This window comes from Balaenoptera ricei, chromosome 13 (assembly GCF_028023285.1).
Source record: "Balaenoptera ricei isolate mBalRic1 chromosome 13, mBalRic1.hap2, whole genome shotgun sequence".
NCBI lineage: Eukaryota > Metazoa > Chordata > Mammalia > Artiodactyla > Balaenopteridae > Balaenoptera > Balaenoptera ricei.
Genome location: NC_082651.1, coordinates 83,214,836 through 83,234,601, shown reverse-complemented (window position 1 = coordinate 83,234,601; position 19,766 = coordinate 83,214,836). Strand labels below are relative to the sequence as shown.

Genomic DNA, 19,766 nt, shown 5'->3' with positions numbered 1-19,766 from the left:
AACTGAATGGATTTGGATAAAGATGAAGACCTGTCCTCGGCAATGGGCTCCAAACGGGGGAGTAAAACAAGCAAGAAGACGTGGGCTCCAGAAAACAGGAATTCCAACCAGAAGGAAGGCAAAGGGAATGCCAAGGAGGACAACAAAAAGAAGTCACCGAACGGCAGCTAACTATGCCACACGCCCCGAGAGCAAGGGAGCGGATAACTCAAAAAATGGAACTGAAACATAACACTTGATGTGACTGCCCTCGTGGAAGCCATACAGACAGCTATTAGGAGGTGTAGCAGAAATGGGCAAAAGGTATAAAGAAAATAGGGCAGATAAAGAAACAAGGTAGGGACTTCCCTGGTGATCCAGTGGTTAAGACTCTGTGCTTCCAATGCAGGGGGCCCAGGTTCGATTCCTGGTCAGGGAACTGGATCCCACATGCAGCAATGAAGATCCTGCGCGCCACAGCCAAGACCCAGTGCAGCCAAATTAAATAAATAAATAACTATTTGAAAAAAATGACAAAAGTCAATTTAAAAAAAAGAAACAAGGTAATTATTCATTTCAGGGGGAAAAAAGGAAACTATTGTAGTACAGTATAAAGCTCAGCTGTGAATAGTTGCATTAGTTGATTTAACAAGTATGTATACATAACATACATAAGTATGCATGTTTGTATGTATGTATGTGGATGTAGACATATTACCTGGTGTATTAATTTCCTATTGCTTCTGTTACAAATTGCCACAAAGTTAATGGCTTAAAACAGCACAAATTTGTTTCTTGCAGTTCCGGAAGTCAGAAGTCCAAAATGGTTCTCGTCACTGGGCTGAAATCAAGGTGTTGGCAGGCTGCATTCTTTTCTGGAGGCCCTGGGGAGGTTCCATTTTCTTGACTTTTTCAACTTCGAGAGGCTGCTCACATTCCGTAGCTCCTGGCTCCCTTCCATCCTCAAAGCCAGCAATGGCCAGTCTTTCTCCCATCACATTACTCTGACCCTCCTGCCTCTGCCTTTCACTTTCAAGGATCCTGATGATGACATTGGGCCCACCCAGATGATCCAGGATAAATCTCCCCATCTCAAGATCCTTAACTTAACCACATCTGTGAAGTCTCTTTTGCTACATAAGGTAACACATTCACGGGTTCAGGGGATTAGGATGTGGCCGCCTTTGCAGGGCCATTATCCTGCCTGCTACATGCATACATATATGTATATCATTAGAGGCATAAGACATTTTTGAAAGAACACTGGTAAGGTACTATTTATTTATTTATTTATTTAATTTATTTATTTTTGGCTGCGTTGGGTCTTTGTTGCTGCGTGCGGGCTTTTCTCTGGTTGTGGCGAGTGGGGGCTACTCTTCGTTGCGGTGGGGGGGCTTCTCATTGCGGTGGCTTCTCGTGTTGCGGAGCACGGGCTCTAGGTGCGTGGGCTTCAGTAGTTGTGGCACGCGGGCTCAGCAGTTGTGGCTCACAAGCTCTAGAGCGCAGGCTCAGTAGTTGTGGCGCACAGGATTCGTTGCTCCGTGGCATGTGGGATCTTCCCGGAGCAGGGCTCGAACCCGTGTCCCCTGCATTGGCAGGCAGACTCTTAACCACTGTGCCACCAGGGAAGACCCCTGGTAAGGTACTATTGATAGTATGTCTACCACAAGAAATATTGAGGAGGTTGGCTGGGTAGAATGCCATGGTTGGCCATATAAGAGAGCTAAATTCTTATTTACCAAATACGAAATCAGTGGAAAATGTCTACAATGGAAGAGTCAAAAATACGAACATTACTCAGACCCATGAGATGTAAAACTGCTAGAAGAAACAGCTAAAAGTGGTTGCCTCTGAGAAGAAGAAGAAGGTGGAAGGAGGCAAGGAACCACTGCATTTGGTGAAGAGATGTTAGTCCTCTTTACTTCTTAAATTATATGCATGTAATACTGTGAAGAGATAAAAAGTAATTTTTAAAAAGAGAGAATGGGTCTGGGAATGAGGGCTTACATCCAGCTGCAACCGTTGGATGGGTTTGGCCTCCATCCTCCTCCATAAGAGTGCAGCTAAGTCCTTCCACCTCTGTTACGCTATGAAACCGTCACGTCCCACAGAACACCCATCATCAGCTCCTCACACCCACACAGAGTTCCATCATCAGCTCTAAAAGTGGTACCTCCCTCCCCGCCCCACCATCACATCCCTCACGAAATGTTTAATTCTCGCAACACATCATTTCCACCAAGTCCAGCCCATGTGCAGCATGGTGCACCTCCCTTACGTTCCCCCCAAACTGCACCTCGACATGCCATTGCTGCCCACATCCCTAACCACAGCCCAGCTCGCTCATGAGCCCATCTCAGACCCAAGATCCACAATTCAACCATCTCCTGAAGCCTCCAGACCGTCCTGCTGCGTCACCTCCCAGCTCTGCCACCACACCGTCCCCAGCACCATTCCCACCCTCCTCACCGATCCCAACCCCATCAGCACCCCCTGAGCCAATCAATCACCACAAAGCCTCACCTCCAAGCCTGCTCCAACCAGCACTGACTAGATCGTCACCCCAGTCTCACTTCAACAAGGGCCAGAGAGGAATCATCCTCTTCCAGAAACAAAACCATAATTGCCCACAAACCCAGATCCTTCCTCCATCAAAAACAACCCTAATGTGATCACCATAAGAGCCCCTCCCGCTCCATCTCAAGTCCTCTCTTTGAATTGCTGAAAAATATCTGACCATCTCTGCACCAGGTCCTTCTTCACCCCTCTAGCTGAAGTCTGCCCTTTTTGCAGTGGACTTTGCTGGTTTTGATCTAGTTACCTTCCCCTCCTTCCCAGTGGGGTTTTGTGGTGTTTGTGCCGACCCCACGCCTCACCCTAGTCACAGAGTGAGCATGTGACCAGGCGGGGCCAATCAGAGGCCCCCCAGGAGCGTTTTGGTGCAAAGGAAAGATGCTAACATGATGGGATGTGAGTCAGGAGCTGCTGGCTGCGTTGGGGAAAGCTTGCCTGAGGGATGGAGATAGACGCTGGAACACTGAGGCCATTGTCTGGGCCCCCGGGCCCAGCTGTACCTGGAGGCAGGGCATCTCTGAACCTCCCGGTAATGTGAAACTTTCCCTACTTTGGTGGGAGTGAGTCTGTGCCTTTGGTGTGAGTGAGTCTGTGCCTTGTGGCTGACGGTCCTGAATCACATACTAATCTTAACCTCCTGAAGTCTTCCCTGGGAGGCCCGACTGCGTGGGTTCAAATCCTGTCTGTATTAGCGTCACCTGTGTGACCTGAGGCATAACTGTGCGTCAGTTTTCTCAGCTGTAAAATGGGGAAAATAACACTTGCCACTTCACAGGCCTGTTGTGAGAATTAAAGTGAGATGCATTAAAAATGCTAACAGGGAATTCCCTGGCGGTCCAGTGGTTAGGACTCCACACTTCCACTTCAGGGGGCCCAGGTTCGATTCCCTCACTGGTCAGGGAACTAAGATCCTGCAAGCCGCATGGCGTGGCCAAAAAAAAAATAGAATGGACGAAATAACATTAAAATTATTTGCTTTAAGAAACATGCCAACAAGAGTGCCTGACACAAAGAATATACTCAATAAATTTTAACAATTATTAGTCCCTGACTAACCCAGCCCACAGTTTTCTCTCCTTTGTTGACATCCCTGGAGTGCCCGTGAGTGTACTTCACTCAAATGGAGCTTGTACTGATTACGATTCTTACAACGCGCCAGGCCCTGTGAAAAGAGCTTTACAATTTCAACATCTTGTACATCCTCACACCTCACTCCAACCCTTTGAAGTGGAGACTATTTTTATCCCCATTTTCTAGATGAGAAGAATGAGGCATGGAGAGGTTAGCAAAGCTGCCTAAGGTCACACAGTTCGTGGGTGGAGGAACCAGATGCAAATCCACGTCTGTCCCCCGCTGAAGCCCACAGCTTTCCACTTCATCATGATCTCTTACAATTAGCATGTGACCACTGCAAACATGTTAACTTTCCCAATGAATTGATCAGAAAACCAAGTTTCCAGTTAGTCTCCCTTTCCTGGTGAGGCCTGTCGGCTGTGAGGGCAGGGGGAAGGGTGGTAACAGGCAGTGCAAGCTTCTAATCATCGTGTTCGGTGCCCTGCCAGATGAGGGAGTCATTCATTCATTTATTCACCCTACTATTTACTGAGCACCTACCGTGTGTCCGGCACTGTGCTAAGGGACATGCATTGTCCCGTCTCATCCTCATAACCAACCTATGAAGTCTATGAAGTTGGTTCTACTATTATTCCCATTTTATAGAAGGATAAGCTGAGGTTTGGAGAGGTTAATTACCTCTCCAGAGCAGTGCAGGTAGAAAGTCCCAGGGCAGGATTCTGAGTCCAGGTCCATCTAACTTAAGAGTCCTTATAAACATGGCGACACCCCGTCATGGATGAGCATGAGTAGCACAGACCCCAGATCAGCTCTCTGTGCCCCTGATGTGACACCAGCCTGCAGATAACAGCCTCACGGCTAAATTTCCTATTTGACCTTAGGAGGAGGTGCAAATGAGTCCTGTGGGTGACAGAAGACACGAGAGTCTCTTGTGCCCCACACCACCCAAGCATCTGCCAGGATGGTGATAAGCTTGGTAAGCTGGGGGCAGCAGAAAGCTGAGGGGAGATATCACAGCCTCCCAGACAGAGATGTTTATCTGCCACGTCTTCCCCCACCCTTGGTCACAAGACTGGGGCTGGATAAGGGGGAGGGGGAGGTCCCAGTGCCACTTTCTGATTGCTCATTCTCTCTCAACACGAGGGAGATGCATGTCATCATACCGTGACTCTGACTTCCAGAAAAGTCCTTCCCACCCAAATCACCAGCTGCCCGTAGAATACCGAAAGCCATTGGCGACAGGCCAACAATCCTGCCATCCTGTTCCCCACTTCAAAGCCCATCTGTCTGGCTCTGAAGTCACAACAAGATGACTTGTGGCTCTCACACCACCCTCGAGGCCAGGGCACCACCAGCGTGAGCATTTTTAATCACACCAAATGCTGCCATTATGGTGGCCACACCGGCAGCGCTGAGTTGAATCAGACTCTCTGCTCACACTTATGGTTACCATGACACAGCCCCAAAAGCAGGGAGGAGAAAAAAAAAAAAGGTTTGTACCCAAAATAGACGCTGGTAAGGAGCTGCAGTTGTTCTTGGGAGCCAAAATGAGCCAATACAGAGTTCCATACAGGAGCACGCATTTCCGAACACGGTGAGTCAGGAGGAGCCCTACTGGGGGTCGGGGTCGTGTGTGCAGTGGCAGTCGATGGGCTTCCCACGCCCCAGGAGGCAGGGCACAGGGTCCAGGCTGAAAGTCCACATGAGAATCAGCCATGTGGACCCTGGCGGGGCCTGCTGTCTGGACAGCCATGAGCCTGGGTCTGATTCTGTCCTCCCCTCCCCCCCACCCGAGGTGGCCCATGGTCCACACCTGGGGGATTCTTGGCTCTTCCAGCCTCTAAACAACGGTCCACACGTGCCAGCTCCAGAGCCTCTTCACTTACTCTCCCCTTGATCCCTGCATCTGGTCCCCACTCCACTCCCACATCTCTGAAAAGGTTTAGGGGCTCTGAATGTTGTCTGCCAAGAGGACACTGCAATGGTTCCACTGGAAGACTAGTCACTGACCTGGCTTTTGGGGACCCCCTTAATGCCGCTGAACCAACAGACAAAGAGGAGTTACTCCACAAGCTGGAGTGATTGATCCTAGTTACCAAGGAGAAATTGGGTTGCTGGTATACAATAGAGGCCAGGAAGATAATTTCTGGAACCAGAGGATTCTCTCAGGTACCTCTTAGGACTTCCATGCCCAAAAGTAAGGGTTAATGAAAAACTACAGGAACCAAAAAAAAAAAAAAGGCAGGACAACCGAGGATTCAGATCCTTCAAGAATCAAGGTTTGGGTCACTCCACCAGGTAAAAGAATCCTGCCCTGCTGAGGTTCCGGCTGAGTGCAGAGGAGATACAGGATGGGAAATGGGAGAAGGAAGCCGGAGAGCAAACGTGGTCTTGTGAACAAATATAGAAATGAGAACTATAGTACTTTTGCATGTTTTCTATTTACTTGATATAGATGTGTGTTTATTCGTACATGGTAACCGTTTTCTTTTTTCCTTCATCTTCCCATTATTTATATTTTATATACAAGTTGTTGGAAGTTAACGTTACAATTTAGTCTTTAGGTAACAGAATATTCAGTGAGACTGTGACTGAATTTGAGGCGTTGCTCACGTAGACAGTGATTGATACAATAAGTGCTGGGATGCCTCATTTGGGAGACAGGGTAAGAACGGGAAGCAGGATAGCTGTGTCTTGGTAGGTAGAAATACAACTATTTGGTTGTTGTAGGGGAGCTCACATGTGTGTAAAAGGGGGCAGATGGAAGCTGTGCAGCCAAAGTAGCAGACTGTGCCAGTTAATTTATTCACCCTTCATTGCCTGCTCTGTGAAAATGAAGCTAGGCCCCTTAAATATGTCCCCTTTGCCAGCTGGCATGACATCAAACTCCCTCAGTAGAGGGCATTGGAGAGACATTGAAGGAGGAGGAGTTTTCTTTCCTAGAACCAGTGTGCTCTCTTGAAGGATTTCTGCATTGTATACAACTTCTCCAGCAGTCAGATCCTGCTGCCCCTGTGGCTTCCCTAGTGGCCAGGCCTGTCCTGTCACAGCTTCTCCAGTGCCTGGCTCCTGCAGCAAGGGTGCTTCCCCAGCACGTGGCTCTAGCAGTGTTTGACAGTCAAGAGCGGCCAGCAGCTTCACCCAATACTCCTTTTGGGTAGTTTAGTAGCACTGTGCCTCCAGCAAGATACTTCCTCATGAACAACTTTCCTTGGGACCCAAAAGGATGGACTTCCAGTGAGTTCCGGGGGGCAGGTTTCCAGCAAGTTCTGCCAACATGGCGCCACAGTGACTTCTCTGTCATCCAGGGAGCCAGGGGCATCAAGGTCAGGATCTCAGCCCTGGGGGCCCCTTCCCTGGGCACCCCACGGCAACCCTCGGTGTAGTGGCTGTTCTCATATGTGCTATTTCTGTATTCTTTGCAGACCTTTTTACTTCTTATCAGCCAATCTCTCAATACTCCAATCTCCTGTTATCATTACTAAGTCTTTATATTAAACTTTGCCTGTTCAAATCACTATGTGGTTCCTGTCTCCTGAATCGGCCCTGACAGATACAGTCACCCACGGCTTCAAAGGGCCTTTTTCCATCCTTGGCGTCCTTGAGCTCAATTCAGCCTCCTTGCCGGCTAATCATTCCCTGCTTCAAGCACTCACTCAGCAATCCTTTATTGAGTGTCATTGCCAAGCTGGGCACTGGGGTGAACAGGAGACCCCTGCAAGTTCATGAACAAGGGGATTCTCTGGCCCTCTCTGCCCCCTTGGCTCCATGCTCTTGACCCTCGGGCTCCTCCGCTCTTTCTCCTGGCTGGCTGGGGTCTTGCTCCCACTGCTGCCCAGTGGGCACCCCTCTCGGGTCCCGCTGTGATCCAGCTGTTCTCTAGATTCTCCTCTGCTGAGATACCTGGGCTTAAATGAGTGCAGACTTCCTACTGCAAGGCCTCCATCTTTATTCTCTGGACATCCCCACCTGGATGACTTGCAGTTACCTAAAATCCTACTCTTCTAGAACCAGATGCTTCATGTTTCCTGTGGCTCCTCTCTCTACGTGGAGGTGGCAGCACCTTCCCCTCAGCTGCCAAAGCCCAAAACCCCGCAGAGAACTCAGGTCCCACCTCCCCCCTCAGTGCCCACATTGCACCAGGCACCTGATCCTCGGGCCCCTATTCTCCACCCCTGCCCTCCAGGCCCTCGGGACCACAGGTCTAGACCTTGGCAGTTACCCTGTAACGCGTCTCACCGCCTCTGGTGTCCCTCCCTCCCACCCCAGCCTCTCAGCAAAGATTTTCCACACATGGCTTCCTCAATCAAACCTATGATGCCTGATGAAAATGTTCTGAAATTGATTGTGGTGATGGTTGCACAACTCCGTGAATGTACTAAAAACCATCGAATTGCATAGTTTAAATGGGTGAATTGTATGGTATGTGAATTATATCTCGATAAACCTGTTATTTTTTAAAACTCGATGATGCCAGTGATTTTCACACACTGTAAGATCTGAACTCCGCTCTGGTCCTACACCGCCGGCTCTCCAAGTCTGGCCTCAGCCTACCGCTCTGACCTGGCCCCCACCTCGCCGAGCCGACTCCATCGCTCCAGGCCCCCAGCTCACACTGCCTGTTCCCACACGCTTGTGTCTACGTTCACAGCATTCTCTCCTCCACGAGGGGGGATCCTTCCAGAGGGCCCCCAGCCCCCTCCCCCACCCCTCAGGACCCCCAGCCCCTATCGCTCCTCCTCAACCACCCTCCCAGGGGTCTTTAACCAGTTTGTTGTGTGGTCATTTGGCTTTTCTCGTGTAGACGGATGTGTGTGATTTCCGAAACAGATGAGGTCAGAGTCATGTCCTGCACCCTGCTCTTCTGCCACCCACCCTCCCCGTTCTCCCTGTTCCGCCTGACCCCTGAGGCAGAGAGGACGCGGTGAAATCACTCCCAGGCAGCCGCAACATCGCCAGCACGGCGCTGCGGTGCCTCGAGGGACCCCCACAAGCCCATTCTAGGGGTCGCCTGCCAGAGTTCCCCAAGGCAGTGCGCCAACTGGAAGGCCCCTGCTCCACCTGCCCCAGGCCAGGACGTGCGCCTGCTACGGGGTCTGCAGGCTCCGCCAGCCCCCAGATGCCCAGGGTGTCGGGGGTCGTGAGGGACCTGGATCAGGGTGTCTGTGAACCACGGGAAGCGGGGACAGCCGGCCTCCCACCTACCCAGGCCTTTGGAAGCTGGTCCCCGGATTGCCTGGGACCACTCTCTCCTCACACCATCCGTGCGATGCTTCCCCGCCCGCACCTTTTCACACTCCTCCCAGGCCACAGAGCTGACCCCCTCCCGGCCCCAAACCAGGAGGTCCCCCAAAGAGTCTTCAGGGTCTGGGAGCTGCTGCAGGAGCACAGCCCCTGCCCACCCAAGAGTGCAGGAAAGAGCCCACTGCTGTCAGAACCACCTGCTGCTCCCTGGTTGCTTTCTCCTCACCCTCTGCCCCAACCGAAACCAAACCACTTGCAGGGGGGGAAGGGGGCCCGAGGGGAGGAAGAAGAACCCAGGATCCTGGGTAGCACATCCCAGAATCACTAGCATCTGGCCCGGGGGCCCTGGTGCAGTTCATCCACCCCTTCAGCTCTAAGGGGGCTCGGCCGGAACCCACCTCAAACCTCTGCCGCCCAGACGCAGGCCACACTTTACCAAACTGCACAATAAGAGTCCTTACCTCCTGAGTCTATTTTAAGATATGAGAGAATTTGAGTCGAGTGTTTAGCATGATACCTGGCACATGGTAGGCGCTCAATTAATATGAATTTTTTTAAAAAGTACATCATTCACAGATGTAGAGAACAAACGTATGGACACCAAGGGGGGAAAGCGGCAGGGGTGGTGGTGGTGGTGTGATGAATTGGGAGACTGAGATTGACACAGATACACTAATATGTATAAAATGGATAACTAATAAGAACCTGCTGTATAAAAAAAAATAAAATTAAATGCAAAAATTCAAAAAAAAAAAAAAAAAGTATGTCATTAATTAGGGTGAAAGGCCAGTAAAGTGTCCTTAAGAAACCTAGACTCTCACTTCAGACAACGCCCAGGAATGGCTCTCGCTGGCTCCTGAACGGCTGCTGTGGCCTGACCCAGTGTCCTCTCTCCCAGCTAATGCCGCGAGGCCTCCCCTAATCCCCCAGCGCAAGGGCCTTCGCAACCAGAATAAATAACCTCTTTACCAGCACCCTTAACCTGCCACTGTGGCCTCAGGGGTCACAGGCATACACAGAGACACAGACACAGACCCACACGGGCACACTCACATACACAGACACAGACACATGCAGAAAGACATGTATGTGCGTGCAAACACACACACACACACACACACACACACACACACACACACACAGGCAGGCTCCAGGAACCTGAAGCAGGAGGATTCCAGGCGAGGCCTCCCCGCATACGCGTCGCACATTTCACCTAAAGTGTGGGCCAAAGAGGCATTTGGAAACCAGCTTGGGAACCTCATAACCATTCATAACATTGTTCTGAGAGAAAATACAAAACATTGCCCTACAAACAAACATTTGCAGTAGAATTCCTCCAAAAGCTAGGAATTGCCTATGCTAGAAAACTAACAGAGCAAGAAAAAAGAAACCACATAAACTTAGTTTGCCTCTGCAAAATTAATACCAATTACAAAAACATTTATGTGAACTGCTTACCATTTACACCTAATTACCATGCAGCACAATTATGCATACCACTAAGGGTATGCCGGATTAATTATGCTGTACATTTCGTGTGATTACACCACCACACCCTCGGTCCACACACACCAGCTTCCAGAGGGTGCCCCTGTGACAGGGGTACAAGCGCAGGTCTGTACCAACCAGGGAAACACTGGTTTCCGCACTCAAGTTGACAGTGGTCCCCACCCACCCTACCACCGGCCAGGCACAGCCTGACTCCGGCCCAGGCCTTCTCGCCAACGCCACCTCCACAGGAGCCCCCGCTGAGGAGCTAGCTTCCCACCCAAGCCTCCTCCGGAGAGCAGAGATGCCTCCAAGGTCTCCCCGTGGCCATGGCTGCATGTCACAGGGGCCACAAAACAGCCCAATGGCCACCACATGTGCCCGATCACAGAGGAAGCTGGCCTCCCCATCCAGACCGAGGTCGCCCCGAGATCATCTCCCAGACTCCACTAGGGCCCTGCACCCCTTTCCCTGGCACAGGAGCCAGCTACTGGGCAAGGTCCTAGCCATGGTCCGCCCGGGCCCTGGATGGGTCAGAGCCTCTCCCTCCCTCGTCCCCTGCTCTCCACACAGCCATGGGCAGCTCTGCACACACCCTCCCCTCCCCTCCATTAAAAGGAGACAAGGAACTGACCTCCTCCACTAGTTCCCATTTAGCTCAGCAGATTCTCTTCAAATACACTGCGGTGACCCAGGTTTGGGGAACAAGAGAGTCAATGGAACATGATAAGTGGAGCTTCCCAGGAACATGGAACTCAAAACCCACTGGGGGGTCAGGCCTCCCGGGAGGCAAAGAGCAAGAGGAAACTTGGCATGTGAGACGGGGGAAGAGGGGCGCGCGCGGTACGGGGCTGTGTCTCTTCAGCGCCAGACAGGGACCAGGCACAGCTGAATTTTAATCCTCAAATACCCGCGAGGCCAACTGTAGAAGGATTCTTTTAAAAGACACGTGACATAAAATATCCAAGTTCAGGGCAAGAAGCAGTGTTTGAAACAAACAAACAAACAAATGACACAAGTCTGGAAGGTTGTCTCCACTTTGCAGACGGCAAATTGAGGCTAAGAGAGGTTAAGCGATCTTCCCGAGGAGGACTCAGTTAGGAGGTGGCAGGGCTGAGGTGAAACCACTGTCTGTTCAGTGCCGAGCCTGGTGGCCCTGGCACAATGCCACGCCGCCTCTTGCCTCTGCCCGGGTTCAGTGATGCTGACCTGGTTCACGCCATTTTTCTAGAAATTCTTTGGAAACAGCTCTTCCTGTGACACACAAAAGACTCCTATTTCTACTTTAGAGAAACAGTTTTTGTTTCTTTTCTGTTTGTTTACCAAAACTGCTGTGCCCATCTTATCCCCTCCTACATTGGCAGACCTGCCTCTAAACCCAGGGCGGATGTCAACTTTGCAACTCACATACCACTGTCAGAGGGTGATGACACTCACCCCAGGCTGTGCAGCGGGGAGTTGAAGAACAGGGTCCAGGCCTTGCAGCTCACCTTTCGGGGGAGCACCTGAGAAGCAGAAGCCCCTGCTCAAGCCCCCAAACATCAGTATGCCCAATGTATGTGGTACAAATGCCTGGTTAAGTTACTTCCGTCCTTAAAAATCTGCAGGGATTGCTACCAGTTATGGAATAAAATGCACCCGCCTTTCTAATCCATCACCTGGACCCTGCGCCTTCCTGGGTCCCCACATCCAGGCCTGGTGACACAGGCCCTCCCTCTTCTGCAAGCCTGGCCCAGCCCAGGCTCCGCCTGCACAAAATCCTAACCACCCTCAAGTCCCAACTCTAGCCCTGCCTCCCACAGGAAGATCTCTCCCAGACTCCCTCCAGCCGAGCCCTCTCAACGGATGGCACCTCCACCCACGCGGCGGGCTGAGCCAGCTCCCCTCACCCTCTCCATCACCCAGTCACTCCCACCTAAATGCCTCACAGAGCAGCCCTCCTCCGCACCTGCACTGCTGCTCCCCTGGATTCCTGCACCAGCCTTCTGCCTGGGCTCCCTGCCCCCAGTCTCAGCTGCCCAAGTTCTCCTCCTTGATGCCCCAGGATGATCTTTCTCAGATGCAAATACGGGCACGTTACTCCAAGCCCAACGCCGACGAATGGGTAACATCCCGGCCTTCCGTGGTCCAGCTCGGCCCAGCCCTCCAGCCTCACATCCCATGATCCCCCATATCCCATCACTCCCGCCACATCAAGGGAGAAAATGCCCCGGACCACCTGGCTAACTGCTCCCTACCCTTTGAGACTCAGCTCCAGCCTCACCTCCTTTAGAAACCCTTTCTTGCTCTTCCCTCCCCCCTTGAATGAGACGTCCCTTCTCTGAGCCCCCGTAATGCTCCAGGTACACGCTGCAGAGCTCTCTCCACCCACCTACAATGTAATGGTCACCTTGCCAGACTCTCATCTCCCCTGCGGGCTCCTTGAGGACCAGCTCAGTCTCTTTTATCTCTGTAGCCAGTGCTTGACACATAGTAGGTCTTTAATAAATGAATAGATAAACATTATTTGTGAATCTGAAGCAAGGGCCCTCTGGAGAGAAAACTCAAGAGCTGCCAGGCCTGCCAACTTGGGGCCCCAGCATATCACCATGCCATCTCAGAGTCCAGGCTGCACAGAGGGTGTTGACAAAAGAAAATGCAGAGGCAATTGCCCTGCCCCACTGGGCTTCCCAGCTGAGCTTCCAGTACCAGGCAGGCCCTCAGGCCACCACTAGTTGGGCTGGGAATCGCAGGCCTGTGAGAGGATGGCAACAAGCACCACATTGTTGCTGGTAATAAAACCATTAGGAACCACTGCTGTGTGCCAGCTGCCAGGCCCGGCTGTGGTCAAGACCCTCCCATGCCTGTGGGCCAGGGGGCAGAGCCAGCCCTGGCAGCAGGCCCAGCAACCAGAGGAGAGGCCACTGCCTGCTCTGGACCCAAAGAGAGCAGAGGGCAGGAAGGGCGAGGGCCCAGGGCTTGGGGGACCTACTGGGTCCCCACTGGGCATGGACTCTCCAGAAACTGACAGAAGTACATCAAGATTCAAGGCCCAGAGATCAGATGGCCAGGGCTGGCTGAAGCACTCAGAGATCAACCAGCCAAATCCTGGCTTTACAGAGGAAATGGAGGCCCTGTGACCCCTAAGGGGTGATGAGGATGACAGGCAACATTTGTGGGGTCTTGGAAGGCAAGGGGGCCTTCAACGGGGCCATCTCGCCAGGTCCCCAGATTCACCCTCATGCAGCCCTGTCCTGACCCGACTCAGAGAAAAAGAACTCACACGTCCTGCGTACCTACTATGTGCTGGGCGCAGTGCTGACAGTTTTCACACAGTATTTCATTTGATTCAAGCAATACCAGTAAAACGTGGATGCGATTCTTATCCCTGATTCACAGATGAAAAACCTGCAGCTCAGAGACTTTTAGGTCCCTCGGTAGCTATGGCAGTAGCAGGGCTGAGATGCAAATCAAGGTCTGCCTGCCTGCCGGTCACTTCTTTGCCCTGCATGTCTGTCCCCTTGCAGCCTGGGGCAGCGGGCGGTCTGCAGAGGGACCAGCTCTGGGCTTGCTTCCATGCTACTGTCCTTTTATTTATCTTCCTGCCTCACTCCAGGGGCAGGAGTGGGGCAGGGCTGGGCCAGAGAAGTCCACATACCCTTTCTCCTGTTGTCTTTAACAGGGGCAGCCTCAGAGGGCACCGCAAGCTCCAAGATGGCACCCATGGGCGGGGGCTGGGGGATGGGACTGTGGAAGGGGGAGGTGGGCACTGTTGCCAAGCAACAGGCAGAGGAATTTATATCTGTCCCTCCTCACCTCTCCACCCTGTCACCTGGGTCACTGCCACCTGCTCCTGGGCCTCCAGATCACAGAGGCGGGCACAGCTTGAGCCCACATGCCAGACGAGTTTCCCAGGCATCCCCTCCACCCCTGGCGGGGCCTCCTGAAGCCCCATTGTCCTCTCTGCATGTGGCTCCCCAGGCTATGCCAGGGCTGGGTCACCTGAGGTCCATACCGAGACCATTTGGGTCACAACAGCAGCGAGATTGAAGCCTTCAGGGAAGATCCTCAATGATTTGTTTCCCATCCTGGGTCAGAACTGAGAGTTTCCAGTCATCAGCCTATAAAGTGAACTTGGTCTGCTGCCCCGGAGTGAACCAGGGTGCTGCCAGCTGCCTGTTTTCCACTCTCACCCAATCCCTACCAGGCCAGGCCTTTGCTTGGAGACCTCAGGGTCTGCAATAAATCTCCCTGCAACCTTTCCAGAAAAGACAAGTACCTGAGTAGCCCCACCCTTTGCTGTCAGTCTCCAAGCCAGTTTCGTATCCATTATAAAAGAGTCCACCCTTCCAGCCCAAGGGTGACTCCAATTTTTATAAGTTCTTATCCAGAAGCTTTAAAAGTGTGGTTTTATTTTTGTTGTGGTCATTAAGAAAGGAATGCATGTGCCTTTACATTTTTGCAAAGGTTACGAAAGTGTATAAAGTAAAATGGCAAGGACTCTGCTGACACGTTTGCTGGGTTATCCTTCCAGAATGACTTTTTCTAAGCATTTGCTAGCCTATAAGTGTGCATACTGGCATGTATTTTAAAGGAATTTTACAAAAATGAGATCACACTCTGCACACTGCTTATTGGGGTAACCCCACACCATATCATGGACATCTAACATGTCAGAATAGACACGCTTCCTATCTCATTTCAAAGCCTCCGGGAGAATCTGATTAGATTCCTCTTTATCCACAAATTTAGGTATCCTTTCAGAATCTACAAAATTAATCACACAGGACCATTCCTCAAGAAGCCCCCTGTCAACAGGTTCTGCTTGCTGGAGTGCCAGAGCATCCCAGCTGCCTGGCATGGGCCCGAGCGCCCTCGCCTGCCCCTCCTGGTGTCCTCTGGGGAACCTCCAAGGGAAGGCAGGCTCCCAGGTCCCCCAGCCTCCCAGCCCAGGCGTTCCCGGACATTCACCATGATAGGGCCCACATCCAACCCACGGCTCAGTAAGCCACAGATCTGACCCCACTGTCCCATAATGTCCCCTCTGAGCATCTTTTAACCTTTTCAAGTAAGGACCGCTGGCACACCGGGCTCTAGCTTATCTGTTAGGTCTGGAACATCTTCCCCACTGACCCCTGGATCCGTCTACATAGCCGCAGAGCAGGAAGAGCACCAGATTAGGCGTCAGGACACCCAAGTTCCAGCCCTCCAGTTATGAGCTGTGAGAGATGGTCCTCCATCCCCTCTGTACACCCAAACGGGGGCAGCTAACAACTGCTCAGAATTAAAAATGACCTTGACATTTGAAACAGAAACAGAGAGGGAAGATCAATAAGGATGACAGTGAGCAGGGCCATGACCTCAGGAAAGAGAAAATAGGAATCTGATTGCAGATGTAAATAAGGCTGGGAAACCTTGGAGGTCAGAGGGGACCAGAGCAGGATGGGAGTGGGCATTGCTGAGCTACAGTTGAAAAAATTTTTTCATTCCCTGCTGGGATGCAGCTAGGAAAGCCCCAGGCGTCCACACCTCCTCCCCCTGTCACTGTCCTCCAGACAGGCCTGCTATGTGATCAGCAAGGGAGATGTGGCCTGGCGGGCCCTGCCCACTTGCTGTCCTTGCCGGGGCCTGCCAGGCACCTGCAGCCACACCTAGGGGCACGGCCGCCAGCCCGGGCACCTCCCCTCCAACCTGGGGGCTCAATTCAGCTGCACATGGAGGAGGGAGGGAAGAGGGCAGGGCGGAGTCAGGGTCTGCTGATGCCCCCTTTCCCTGTGCTTGCAGCCCTTACAGGAATGTTCTGGATGCTGGGGTGCCTCTGCCTGGGGAAGGGGATGCAAAAACGGGACACGGAGACCTCTGGGAGGCCAGGCCAGGGACCCTCGTCCGCCCATTCACATCATGATTGCCATCACTGACAGAGACCTTGCCCCGCTGGCGTTCCCCTTAATCGCCACGACCCCCCGGGGTTGGTGTAATTTAAACCCTGCTCTGTCTCCCTCCAAGTCTGAGCTCTTAAGCTCTAGTCTACAGAATATAAAGGAATCAAGATCCTATACCAAATGAGCTCAGCCGGCCCCTTCCCCTCCCTCCCTTTCGTCCCTCAGTCTCCCCTGCCGCCCCTCACAGCCACAAGCAGGGAAGTTCTAAGCGATTCTCCACAGGCCACACGGGAGTTACAGAGCGCAGGGGCCCACTCCCCTCAAATCAGCGTGGGGCCTCAGGCTGGCCTCCGAGGCCCTGTTCACCGCCCTGGAGTCTCCGCCACACTCCAGCCACCCTATCCCCGGCAGCCTGGCTTCCTCTCCTTGGTCTGGAAGCCCCATCTCTGTGTTTTGAGGATCATCACAGGAGCCACCTCCTCCAAGAAGCCTTTCCTGATCCCTCCAGTTGGTTGTGACCTCACTGTCCTTTGAGTGTTTTATTTCTCCCTCTCCCTTGACCTTGGTCTGTGGTCACTAATTAGTTGGGCACACCCTAAACTCACCGTGTGTCCCCTCAAAGCCCAGCACAGGGTCTTGCCCAGCAAGACCCTGGTACAGGGCAACAAACAGGCTGCACTCAGGACAGAATCCGAATAAAGAGCTGAAACTATAGCACAAGGGGTTTAAGGTGGATACAAAGACAACCTGTTGACAACACGATCTGTTAAACTCTAGAACAGATTGCTAAATGGCACTGAGGAGCCTCCCACCTCCGAAGATTTTTCAATCAGAATCAGCACTTTCCTCATCTGTCCAAGATTTTGCAAGAGAGGCAGGAAGGTGGACAAGACTTCACAGAGCACTTCCTGCAGTGCCAGGCCACGCGAGCCGCCCAAATGATGACGCCACTCACGCTAACGCTGAGCGCCTGCACTCTGCCAAGAGCGGAACCAGCATTATCTCCTCTAATCCTTACAACAACCTATGTGTAGCGCCTGGTCTTGTTTCCATGTTACAGGTGAGGAAACTTGGAGGCTCAGAGAAATCGCGCTGCCCCAGATCCCACAACTGCGAAGCGTCCAAACGCCGCTCCTTCTGATTCCGGGGCCCTCCCTTCGGCTGCCTTGAGACAGGCTCACGTGCAAGCTCATGTCCAGGCTCTCTGTCCCCACGCGGCTGCGCGCCGCGTACACAGAAATATGCACAGACACACGTGCACCACACCCTGGCTTGCCCACACACTTAGCCAAGGGGAGACACACACGCGAATCTCCGACACTGCACGGATCTCGGATTCGGTACGTTCTTCTTAAGGGAAGAGAGTCAAAGAGAGAAATGACTGAAAACGAGCCCTCAAGATTTGAGTGGAAAGGAATCTGGCACCTTTCGTTTACTATTAAAAGGCCTGCTCAGGAGCAGCAGAGCACACAGGCCCACAGAGACGCCCAGCCTCCAAGGGCAGTCAGGCTCCTGACCGGCACTACCATCCATTAGACACCAGAATGGAAGTGGAAACAATTCCCACAGGCCATTCCGTGGCCCTAACTGTTGCCTGTTCCCAAGCTAGAGGCCAGAGACACACTCAACTATCAATGGGGCATGGGATGGGGGAAGGGGACACGGGCACCAAGTCAGGGACCCCAGGCTCAAGAGAGTGGAAGGTGGCAGGAAGTGCCGAGGGAGGGGAGCATGTGACAGGCACACAGTTGGCCCTTCCGGCCTCGGGCTCTGGGTAGCACTTCCAGCCCTGGAAGAAACCGGGCCTGGCTCCACACCCAAACAGCCCCCAACCTAGCTCCAGGTGTTCTCAGAGCTTCAAGTTCTCTTTCAACCCTAAACTCTAGGGCTTGGATTCTAATGGTAACATTTCAGGCCGAGGATGGGGAGAGGGTGGTCTATTTTTAACTCACCCATGAGAGAGCTGGCAAGACTGCTCTCAGAGTCCCCTTTCTATCTGGTTCCCACAAAAGGGAGCCTTGATGGAGTCCGGGAAAGAATTTAGGTTTTTCAGGTGGGCTTGAGCCTAAGGAACTGGCCTATAAGCAGGCGATGGCTATTCGGGGAAGGCAGAGCAGCAGCAAGCAGAAGAGAGCCAGGCCACCAAACCTGCCACTCGGGGGAGGACAGGGACGCAAACACAGATGTCCAGCAGACACTCATGGAAACCCCACAAAATGTCTGATGGGGGACCAGAGGCGGCCAGGGCAAGGTCCCGTGGAGATCACAAACTGAGAGGAGAGACCAACACGCAGTGCAGGAGCCTGGGAGAGCTGGAGCAGGAGACAGTCTAAGCTCCCCAGAGGGCAGGCCTGGCTCTGCTTCTTCCCAGCCAGGTCACCCTGGGCAAGTATTTTATAGCTTGTCTGTCTTCCTTGCAGGCTTTTTCAGGGGCCCAATGGCGGTGATGTGTGACTGTGCTAGGAAAAGCACTAGGAGCATATCTTGTTCTAATGAGGTGACTCTGGGTGGGCTCCTGGATGGGGGTTGGTCACCAGAGAGACCAAGAAAGGATGAGAAGCTTAGAGTTTCAGCTTCAAGAAGGTCCACAAGGAACTCAGGAGCTTACCGCAAACTGGACTCAGGGAGGAAACCTCAGAAATTACGCACACACACAAGTGTACACATAAACCTACAGAAGGACACACACGTGTGAAGGCTTAACCAGAGGCTGCACTTTTACACTCTCTGTGGAGTCAGACGTGACAAACCTGTCTCCTGAAGGGCCCTCACCCCTCACACCACCCTCTCCTTTCAAAGGCCCACCCCCCAGGAGGCCCTGCTCTCACTCAGGCCTCCTCTCCTTGGAAGCCATTCCTGATTATCGCTGTGAGGCGAGACCATCCCGCCCCCACTCCTGGGTCTGAAATTCCACCACTAGAATCAGAGCCATAGAATTTAAAAGCTGGAATGGACCTTCAAGCTGCAGTCCAACTCTCACCCCGCAGAGGAATCCCGTCCGCAGACACCCTGACACATGGCATGGCTGTCCTCTTCTCTGCTTCTCCAGTGCCGGGGGGGCGGGGGGCAGCCCTTGCACTGTGGACCACACTCCTTGAGTCTAGAAGGAATTCACCTTCTCTAAGGTCGGCTTCCTGTTGCAGGCCCACGAGCCTGGGAAGGAGGACAAGGAGAGCCTTGGTCCGCCCGAGCCAGGAAGTGTGCATTTGATGAGTAGCTGAAGACAGGCCCCAAGGAGCTGGACAAGAGGCTGGAGAGGGAACCAGGGCCCAGAGGAGTGGGGCCCGGGAAGGGAGGCGGGCAGGTGCCAGACCCGCCACACAAGTTTGCCTGGGCCACTGCCTGCGTGCAGCACATGTGCACACATGCACACACACGCACATAGACTCACGCTTTCACAGAGATCCCTGTCAAACAGCCCAACCAGGGCCTCAATGGGACCTGGAGGCAGAGGGGGACCACCTGGCCCAGCAACCTAGCAGGAACTCCTAACAGCCCAAGCCTCCAAACCCAGGCAGCTCAGGAAACCACCAGGAGACGACCCCT

General features: G+C 52.8%; 1 protein-coding gene across 3 annotated transcripts in view; it reads right to left on the bottom strand.

The window, feature by feature from the left end:
* DNMT3A (DNA methyltransferase 3 alpha) overlaps positions 1-19,766 on the bottom strand; it is a 106,488-nt gene that overhangs the window by 83,934 nt on the left and 2,788 nt on the right. Inside the window, exon 1 of one of the 3 annotated variants that reach the window (XM_059893476.1) lies at positions 19,201-19,274. The exons of the other annotated variants lie outside the window; for them this stretch is intronic. The gene's annotated coding sequence lies outside the window, so the exon portion shown is untranslated. Of the gene's footprint in view, positions 1-19,200; positions 19,275-19,766 lie in introns of those variants that run through there. 3 annotated transcript variants of the gene reach the window in all.